The 9331-nt window shown below is 43.9% G+C and overlaps 1 pseudogene; it reads left to right on the forward strand.

The window, feature by feature from the left end:
- The first annotated feature begins 392 nt into the window (after positions 1 to 392).
- On the forward strand, positions 393 to 2762 carry LOC143544877 (FT-interacting protein 1 pseudogene; annotated as a pseudogene).
- Positions 2763 to 9331: the final 6569 nt, after the last annotated feature.

Below are 9331 nucleotides of genomic sequence, written 5' to 3' on the forward strand. Positions count from 1 at the left end.
CTTTGTCACAGTTTTTATGTAAATAATATGCTGTATGTATGGCTTTTATATCAATGATTATACAAAAAAGCCATAGACTAAATATTAAGAAAGGTATCAATTTACAATGTGGCTTCTAAATAAAGCAACTTTAAGTAGGTTCTCCTTCCACTACATTTTCAATGGTCTCATTACACAAAAGGCAAAGATTCACAAGCAACAACTACAAAACTTGAGTTCATATCAAATGTTTCAGTTTACATAAACCAAAAAGAAAACTAAAATCACCATAAAACTGAAATTGTGCACAATTTTGCAATAGGTACTCATCTTTACATAAATACTGCTTACAAATTTATTGTCTTCATAAACAATAACTAGCTTTGTTTTTTTTTTCAGGGGGATAACACAACATGGGTTCAAAACCAGCTGCAAACCAGGATGACTACAAAATCAAGGACACGAAGCCACAGCTCGGTGAGCGGTGGCCACATGGCGGCGTACGGGGTGGTAGCGCATGGATAAGCAGTGACAGGGTAACAAGCACTTATGACCTCGTGGAACAAATGTATTATCTTTATGTTCGGGTCGTGAAGGCCCGTGATCTTCCCATAAACCCGTTAACCGCAAGTTGTGACCCATACGTTGAAGTTAAACTCGGGAATTATAAGGGAAAAACACAACATTTCGAAAAACGAACTTATGCGGAATGGAAACAAGTGTTTGCGTTCTCGAAAGACAAGATTCAATCGACGGTTCTTGAGGTTTATGTCAAAGATAAAGATATGATCGCGCGGGATGATTATTTGGGGAAGGTAGTGTTTGATATGAATGAAGTCCCGACGCGGGTCCCACCCAATAGCCCGTTAGCGCCACAATGGTATCGGTTGGAGGACCGAAGGGGTGACAAAAAGCACAAAGGAGAGATAATGCTTGCGGTTTGGATGGGAACACAAGCGGACGAGGCGTTTTCGGAAGCGTGGCATTCGGATGCGGCTACGGTTCATGGGGAGGGTGTGTATAGTGTGAGGTCAAAGGTCTATGTTTCGCCTAAACTTTGGTACCTTCGGGTCAATGTGATCGAAGCACACGATGTCGAAAGCGAAGATAAATCGCAGCCGCCTCAAGTTTTTGTGAAAGCTCAACTCGGGAATCAAATTCTCAAAACCAAATTATCCGCAACGAAGACCACAAACCCGTTATGGAACGAAGATTTGGTTTTTGTCGCAGCCGAGCCGTTCGAAGAGTCGTTGGTGCTTACACTTGAGAACAAAGCGGGGTCGAAAGAGGAGACCGTGGGTCGACTTGTCTTGCTGCTTAACGTGTTTGAAAAACGGTTAGATCACCGGCCCGTTCATTCCCGGTGGTTTAACCTTGAACAGTTCGGGTTCGGTTTGTTAGAAGGCGAAAGAAGAATGGAGCTTAAGTTCTCAACCCGAATTCACCTTCGGGCCTCACTCGATGGCGGGTACCATGTGTTAGACGAATCCACTATGTACATTAGTGACCAACGCCCCACGGCCCGACAACTATGGAAAAAAGCGATTGGGATCCTCGAGATTGGGATATTAAGCGCGCAAGGATTGCAAGGAATGAAAACGAAAGACGGAAAGAAAACGACTGACGCGTATTGTGTCGCTAAATACGGTCAAAAATGGGTTAGAACCCGAACCATACTCGATAACTTTAACCCGAAATGGAATGAGCAGTACACGTGGGAAGTATACGACCCGTGCACGGTTGTCACATTGGGAGTGTTCGATAACTCGCATTTAGGCGGTGAACAAGCGCCTACACTTAAAGACGCTCGCATCGGTAAAATAAGAATCCGGCTATCCACATTGGAAACGGATCGGATCTACACGCATTCGTATCCGCTTCTCGTGGTACAACCATCCGGGTTAAAAAAAACCGGCGAGTTACAACTAGCGTTTCGGTTCACATGCTTATCTTTAGCCAACATGATCTACCTATACACCCAACCATTACTACCCAAAATGCATTACCAACACCCGCTAACCATACACCAGCTCGATAGCCTGAGGTACCAGGCTATGAATATTGTGGCGATTCGGCTTGGTCGAGCCGAACCGCCACTAAGAAAAGAAGTGGTGGAGTTCATGCTAGACGTGGATTCTCACATGTGGAGTATGAGAAGAAGCAAAGCGAACTTCTTTCGTATAGTGTCGGTATTTTCGGGTGCGATATCGATGAGCAAATGGCTCGGGGACGTTAGCAACTGGAAGAACCCAATCACGACGATTTTGGTGCATATATTGTTCTTCATATTAGTTTGTTTTCCCGAACTGATCCTCCCTACAGTCTTTCTGTACATGTTCTTAATCGGAATATGGAACTTTCGATCACGTCCCAGACACCCTCCGCACATGGATACTAAAATGTCATGGGCGGAAGCGGTGCAAGCGGACGAGCTGGACGAAGAATTCGACACGTTCCCGTCGTCGAAAGCGCAGGATGTGACGCGAATGCGGTATGATCGGCTTCGGAGCGTGGCGGGGCGGATACAGACGGTTGTTGGGGACATTGCAACGCAAGGGGAGCGGTTTCAGGCGCTTTTGAGCTGGAGGGATCCTCGGGCGACATGTTTGTTTGTGTTCTTCTGTTTAGTCGTGGCGGTGGCGTTGTATGTGACGCCGTTTAAGATTGTTGTGTTGGTGGCGGGGCTGTTTGTGTTGAGGCATCCTAGGTTTCGGAGTAAGATGCCTTCGGTGCCGAGTAATTTCTTCAGGAGGTTACCGGCTAAGGTGGATAGTATGCTGTGAGTGTTTGATTGTTTTTATATACATGCAAATAAACAGTATCTTGATATATCACGATCATTCAGGATTAACATGTAATTGCTTTGCTATGAGTTACCACACACTCACTGGTTTCTTGTTGAAAGCCCCAAATCGGATTGATCGACTTCGGTGCTCATCAGCTGTACGGTACAGAATTGAGTGTCTTAGGTACAACAACATTTTGAGGTTTGGTACCTCTATTTTATCGAATTTTTGTCCACGGTACCATATCATACCGAGCATTTTCGGTACTGATATGAGTACTCATTTTTCGAATTTCGGTACCAGTACTTTCGACATCGGCCCTAATGGGTAGAGCTGTGCACGGTTCGGTTATTTGGTGAAACCGAAACCGAAGTCATCGGTTTTTCGAATGTGCAAAACGTTCGGTTTTCGGTTTCGGTTCGGTTATAGTTGGGTTTTTATTTCAATTATGTGTAGACATTGCAAAAAAATTTTAAAAATGAAAATGATGATTTTATGCCTGTAAGAACATATTAGAATACTGCATATATATTGAATTCAAAAAACAAAAATACGCGCATGCTATATAGAATCATACGAATATAAACTTGCTAGAGTAATAGAGTTTAAAATTCAACAAAGCTTTTAATAAAAAAAACACTAAAAGTTTAGTTACAATCCCATTCATCATCTTGTCCGTCTTCAAAGTTTAGTCTCCTTCTTCATCACTATCAATAGGTTCGGTTTGGTTTTTTTCGTTTTTTTAAATGGAAAACCGAGCTAAAACTGAAAATTCGGTTTTTCAGAAAAAACAAAAACTTAACCGTCGGTTAATGCTTCAGTTCGGTTTTTTCGGTTAATTCGTTTTCGGTTCGGTTAATTCGGTTTTCTGCTCACAATGAGGTGGTAAACAATGGATTGTGTTTGTGGGTAGACTAGTCAAACCAGCAGGGCCATCACTAGGAACCTCTTAAAATTTTGGGGCCTAAACGGGCCCCTAAAATCGCATTCTCAACTATGTATTAGATAATTTGATAATTTTATCAATAATGTTACCTTTTAAAAGCCCAAAACAAACAAATAATAATAATCATGCTACTAAAATAACTCATATAAAATGCAATATAAAAGCTTTTTCATTAAAAAAAAGAACACTAATTGTGTCAATTGAACCCATGACCTTTGTTACCATAGTTTAGAACATTTTTCATTCAATCAAAAAGTCATTTTGTAGGCTATTATGTTAAAATAAAATTATATATAAGATATAAATTTTATTTTATTTTATTTTTTTACAATTATGGGCCACTTAGGAGAGTGGGCCCGGGTCCATCGCCCTCCTCGCCCTCCCCTTGGGTTGGGCCTGCAAACCAGACATGAACCCACACACAAACATGCACAAATCAGTTTTAAACTCAAATCGGTTTTGGTTAAAAACCAATCGGGTTGGCCACCTCTTGGTCAGAATTGGTTTATGATAAAACGCGTCGGTTTGAAAATCATTTTGGAGACAATAATGTTCAGCCCGATCAAGCTGGTTTGGATATGAAAAACGGTGTTTTTTACATCTCCAAACCCACAAACAAAGATTCAAAAAGGCAGAAATGATGCGTTCGTTCGTATGTTGAGGGCTACATGACTTGTCAAGCCCATTATTGTGTATATTTGAAAAGAGAAATTTTATAAATTAAACATTTATTTTGTCTACGACAAATAGAGATTTGAATAGGGTGTTACCATAAATATGTAATAACATTTACTGTTGATAATACCTCACCAAATGATGTGGTGGTTAGAGAATTGAGTCTATGTTGCCAAATTTACTCCGTGGTGAGTATCTACATGTGATATGGTCTGCCCATATTATACTCTAATTATTCAAGACGGTTGAAGGCACACGATAAACTTGTTGAGTGCGTTTGTAACGTGGTTAAATATACTTAAGACAATTATTACAAGGCTTACGATGCTACAACATGTGCTAGTAATAAAAAGAAATAGAGTCGGAAGCTTTGTTATCTCATTAGACTCATCTAAAAAGAATTGTAGAATTATAAAAACGAAAAACCGTAAATATTTCTAGTATAACATATGTGGTAACTCAAGAGTCGCATGTGTTATATATACGGCTAGATGCATAATAAGTTGTTGTATTTTTAATTTAACCTTTTCTTTGTTACAACCATGTCACTATAACTTTTCCATAGAAGCGTTAAAAAATAGAAAACCATCAAGTGGTAATAATTTGTTAAGCTGCGGAAGATTGGAACACCAACTAAAAATTGAATGACTTTAGAAAGATGAAAAAATGTTTGTGTTACTTTAATGTAACATATGAAAAACTTGATTTGTATAAGGTGAAATTTCCCATATAAAAATGTATACGTTTGTGTGTTGTGCCAAGGGATTGTCTTGTGGTTAAATTTCCACATTAGCGGCTATCCTGCACCAACACCCTGTTGAAAGCATTTACACTTTGTCTTCGGCATGTATATACCACTCCAACCTCAAACTTCCGGTACCATATGGGGTGGGCGGTGTTCCGCTTGTACTGTTGTTCCACCTTACCTTTGTCGCATTGTTGGCCTACTGACACTCCATAAACCGTAGCAGCCGTTGCTATCTTTTTTCTCATGTTTGTAAGTGCGCCAACATCTGGCTTCCTTTCATTTTATCTCAACTTAGTGCAACCGGCAAAGGGGCTGTCAGCCCTTGATGATTAAGGGTGTTTATCAGGTCCGTTTTCAGGTTATTCAAGTTATTTAGATTTAAAATTTGAAAATGAACTTGAACTTATTTCGAAAAACTGATTGAGAAATACCCTCATGTGCAATGTACATGGGGTGACTTAACATAAAAACTTAACATCCTTTAGTGTAAAGGACTAAAACCGAGACGAAAATTCGTATAAATGATAAAGAGTGAAACTTATTTTTAAAAAGGACACATTTCATAATTTAACTAATCTAAAAGGACAAAAATTATAGTTTTTTCTTAAAAAAAACTTATTAGAATCCGGGTCTATTCTAATAATCTTGTTGAGTAATTGTTGGCAAGTGGCAACCGTGCTGGGCCTCCAGTTACAAATTAATCCACCGATTTTTTTGAATGCCCGAAGCCCCGAACTATCCCATTGTGGGCCTTAATTGCAATTATTTCCCAGCCCAAAGACTTCGTCCTTTTCCTATTACTTTTTCTCTTTCCCGCGTTACTTTTATCTTAAAGCCAATTTAACAAATTAGATTATGAGCTGAAGAGGTAGGTCCCAGCAGAGCCCAGTTGGTCCCGCAAGACTCACCTTGAACAGGGACGTCTGCGCAAAGGCCATCTACTTCCGCAGGACCCACCATGCTCAGAGAACCTTACGCGCAGTACGCAAGCTGTACACGCAGGGAAAGCCTCCCAATGGTGAAGTACCCCGCCTGTTCCCGCAGTTGCGGATACAAGCCATCAGGGAAGGCTACCCGCAGACAGCAGGGCTACACGCACAAGACAATAGATACTTCAGTAGTCACATGAAGGAATGAGCAAGACGGGAACAATCCCGCCAAAATGAGCCAGTCCGTATGATTCTGAAAGATCTTCTGTACTATACCTACCAAGGTATGGATAGGACAGACAATCTGACCAGAACAGCCCATGAGCCAATCACAGGGTGACAGCTCACCGACAACAGTACGAGGAGGAGCACCCTCTAGTACTGTTTGTCACTATTAGCCGCTGCCTACTCACCAACCCTTACTGCAGGGCATGCGCAGCCTACAGTTGGTGAAATAGTGTTACTGTTGGCCGTAACCTATTCACCAACCAGCATGGCCTGCGTATAATCCACAGTAGGTAGGACGTGCATAATCTACAGTTGGAGGAATAGTGCAGCCGACATAGTTACTGTTGGCCGTAACCTATCCACCAACCAGTATGGCCTGTGCATAGTCCACTGTTGGTAGAACAGGAATACTATTCAGCCGGCTATACCTTCTAACCTACCTTCGGCTATAAATACTCCAACATCTTGGAATGGTAAGATCATCTGATATCCAGTTATCTAGCAATCTCTTAATATACACTTATATTCAGAGCAATCTAGTCTGATTCTCACGCCGGAGGGTGGTCACAAGGAGGAACCCCCCCCCTTCTCAGTGACGAGCTTACGGTGTTTGTTTTGCAGGTCTCCTGAAGAACAGCCTTCTCAGTTAGATCTCATCCGTGGGAAACATTACTTAACCCTCAGATTATCTATAATCTGTCCAGGGTTCACTTAGTGTTTCTTCATTGGCGCCATCCGTGCATAAAAGCTAGAACTAATTTAGTTTTTTCAAATTTTCTGAAGAAATGGTTAACGTTACTCCGGTCCAAAGGCCAGTAACCGACCAAGAAACCCCGGTAACAACCCCAGCAACTGGGGGGAACACCGGCGGTTATACAATCCTTACGAACACTACCCCGACTACCCAAGCCGGGGCAAGTGGAGTAAATATTCCACTGGGGTTCACCGACACCCAGTTGGAAAAACGAACAAGGGCCCCTCGCCAAACACTAGATCAAGTGAAGGCGTGGGCCGAAGCACGGCAAAGAGAATTCCAAGCCGAATTGGATGAACGCTTGCGTTCAGCTCAACAGGCTGACGAATTCGGCAGTACTCGCCAACACCTCAATATGAGCAGTGACTGCGAGTACTCAGACGAGTTGGAGTCCGATACCGACGCGAACCCTCGCCATAAGGCGAAAGGGAAGCGTAAGGAAACGGACGTCCAACCAAAAAGGAATTTTGGGGAAGCTTTTAAACCAATCGCGGAGAGAAACCCGCGTGACTTCTCCAAAACCTTTAGACCAACTGCTACAAATGCAGGAAAGTCAAAATTCGCAAGGGACATTGCGGAAGCAATCGCCCCGAGAAGTGCCAAACAGATGTCCAACATTGGCACTTATGATGGTCTATCCGACCCAGACGACCATTTGAACAGGTTCATTGCGGGGGCTACCGTCAGCAACTGGACGGAACCCACGTGGTGCTACATGTTCCAGATGACTCTGGTCGGAGCGGCCGGGGCATGGTTCGATCGTTTACCGATCCACCACATATATGACTGGGCGGACTTTCAGAACAAGTTCAGCCAGCACTTTAGCCAACAGAGGAAGTACACTGAAGAGCAGTGGACGATCCTCAACTGCGTGAGAGAGGAGGATGAATCTTTACTAGACTTCATCACCCGCTTCAACTCCAAAAAGCTAAGTCTCGGCAACATAAGTGAGGATCTGGTTCGCGCCGCCTTCATCCAAGGCGCCGAATACCCAGAACTTATCCGCACATTGACGGGTAAGGATGGCATGCCATCAACTTGGGATGCCATCATGACGGCGGCAAAGCGCTTTGCCGAGACGGAAAAGCAACTGGGAAGGGATCTTCCCCAGAGTACACACCTCTACACGCAGAGGACAAGGGAGAACAACGTTAGGACCGCCCGGCAGAACAAAAAGAGGCGGCTAGGTATTTGGCAGTCAAGGGTAAACTTTGACACCTCATCCAGCTCTCGCCCTCTTGTCGGCGGAAGGGACAACACACACCCTTCAAACCGAAAAAACCGGTGGACGCCACTCACCAAGAGCGTCACGGAGATATTTGCCACGGAAAAATTGCCATGGCCAAAAGCCCCATTGATCCGGCAGAAACCTAATGCGGATCAAAGCAAGTCCTGTGATTTCCACGGGACAAAGGGTCATGGTACTGAAGAGTGCACATCCTTGAAAGACATTGTTGAAGCATTTGTCAAGGATGGAAGACTTGCACATCTCGTGGCATCAATCAGGAAGGGAGGAAGGAGTGACAACCGGTACAGAGGTAACGGACGAAAGCCCGTCGACATCAGCATCAACATGGTTCATGGCAAGGTCGGAGGAAGAAAAAGACGAGCGACAGAACCATGCGCGTGGAAGGAAGCTGAGGTGCGCTTCCCGCGAGTGCCAGGAGGCCCCAGCAAAGAAGGCCCCATCGTCATCAAAAGCCAGCTGGGGCATTACATCACTTCCCGCACTCTTGTTGACAACGGCGCTTCGTCGACGGTGATGTACAGGCAGTTCTTTGACAAGCTGGATGATGAAGACAAAGAACGCCTGGAAACGGTCTACGCTTCAATGGAAGGGTTTGACGGCAGTACAGAAACCCCCCTGGGTATCCTATCTTTCCCCGTCACTCTTACAGATGGAAAACACTCCCGTACAGAGGATGTGGACTTTGTCGTGATGAGGAAGCCACACCACACGTACGACATCCTCTTCGGGAGAGACGGGATGGCAAGATTCAACGCCGTGGTATCTTCAGTCCACGGCATGATGGGATGGCCAACAGCTGAGGGTGTGGCGATGATCACTGGCATTCCCCAGAATCTGGTGAGCGATAACGGCACCAACTTTGCTGACAAGAAGCTACAGCAGTGGCTGAAAGAACTTCAAATCACCCACACCTTTACCTCAGTGGCACACCCGCAAGGTAATGGTGAGGTGGAAAGAGCAAACAAGAGCATCGTCGATGGCATAAAGAAAAGACTCTTGAAACACAGATCCGGCTAGGTGGACGAGCTCCCGTGTGA

The sequence above is a fragment of the Bidens hawaiensis genome, unplaced genomic scaffold (genome assembly GCF_021521415.1).
Source record: "Bidens hawaiensis isolate Kalapana, Puna unplaced genomic scaffold, B.hawaiensis_p1.1 tig00013778_1, whole genome shotgun sequence".
NCBI lineage: Eukaryota > Viridiplantae > Streptophyta > Magnoliopsida > Asterales > Asteraceae > Bidens > Bidens hawaiensis.